General features: G+C 33.3%; 1 protein-coding gene across 1 annotated transcript in view; it reads left to right on the forward strand.

The window, feature by feature from the left end:
• Positions 1-246, forward strand: part of LOC119594745 (double-strand-break repair protein rad21 homolog) — a gene marked incomplete in the record, with an annotated part of 12,864 nt that extends 12,618 nt beyond the window's left edge. Inside the window, 1 exon segment of the mRNA XM_037943833.1 lies at positions 1-246.
• Positions 247-1,003: the final 757 nt, after the last annotated feature.

Raw genomic sequence — 1,003 nt, forward strand, 5'->3', positions numbered from 1 at the left:
AAAGAAATGGTTATTATTACTGTTGTAATCTTTTATTTATTGTATAATATTTTATAAATGTATTGTTGGTATACCAAATTGTAATTGGATCACCTAATGCCAAGGCCTGGATCTAAATCCTGGTCACAGTACCTTTTAGGAGTGATATATTGTCAGGGCGTGTCTTTTGTGAGGGAAATATTCAAAATTACTTAAATGATATATAGTAACTTTGTTGAAAATGAATGATTATTAAGAATATAATTACAATAACAGTAATAATCATGCAACAGCACTTTTTCTTGTGAAGGAAAAGTAATGATCATGCAAAAAACAAAGTAGTATTCATTGTCAAAATTTGGGTATTTTGCATTGAAAGTTACTCTTTTTGTTTCTCCTTGGAGAGGCAAGTAATGCAGAATATTTAGCCTTGCATTGCTTTGCTTGATTCCTGTAGTACAGGTCAAAGTTGACTCCTGCCTTTAAGGTATAATATTTACAAGTGAAGGGCATCATCAGTTCTGTTGTTTTGAGAACTTTAAACTAAATTTTTCCTGGGATAACCCTTTTTTTATGTGTATATAAATACCAATATTATCTCGTATTATCATTGTGATTTTTAAAACCTGTTCTGCCCATAGCTAGATTCAGATTTTGTACACGAAGGGTCTCAAAAAGGCTGGATCACAAGATACGGTTATACTTTTTTAAAGAGTAGAAGAGGTCTTATGTTTACGGTCGCTCCACTTGGAAGAAAATTTGTGTGAGAGGTTTATTTAGATGTGAAACGGAAGTATCCATTTCTGTGTCTTGTCTTGGTTTCGAATATTCCCAATGTGTTATGGTGGCATGAACTGCCACCTTAGTCGCGCAGCCTGGTGGTTGTAAAGCAGATGTGCTATTACTTATCATTTTACTAGCTAAATGAGTCGAATATACTTATCACAATAGCAAAAAAAGACTAATGTGTAAATGGTTATATTTTAGTTTTGATGTTATGATGTCTTAACCATCCCCCCCCCCC

This window comes from Penaeus monodon, chromosome 34, assembly GCF_015228065.2.
Source record: "Penaeus monodon isolate SGIC_2016 chromosome 34, NSTDA_Pmon_1, whole genome shotgun sequence".
Taxonomy (NCBI): Eukaryota; Metazoa; Arthropoda; class Malacostraca; order Decapoda; family Penaeidae; genus Penaeus; species Penaeus monodon.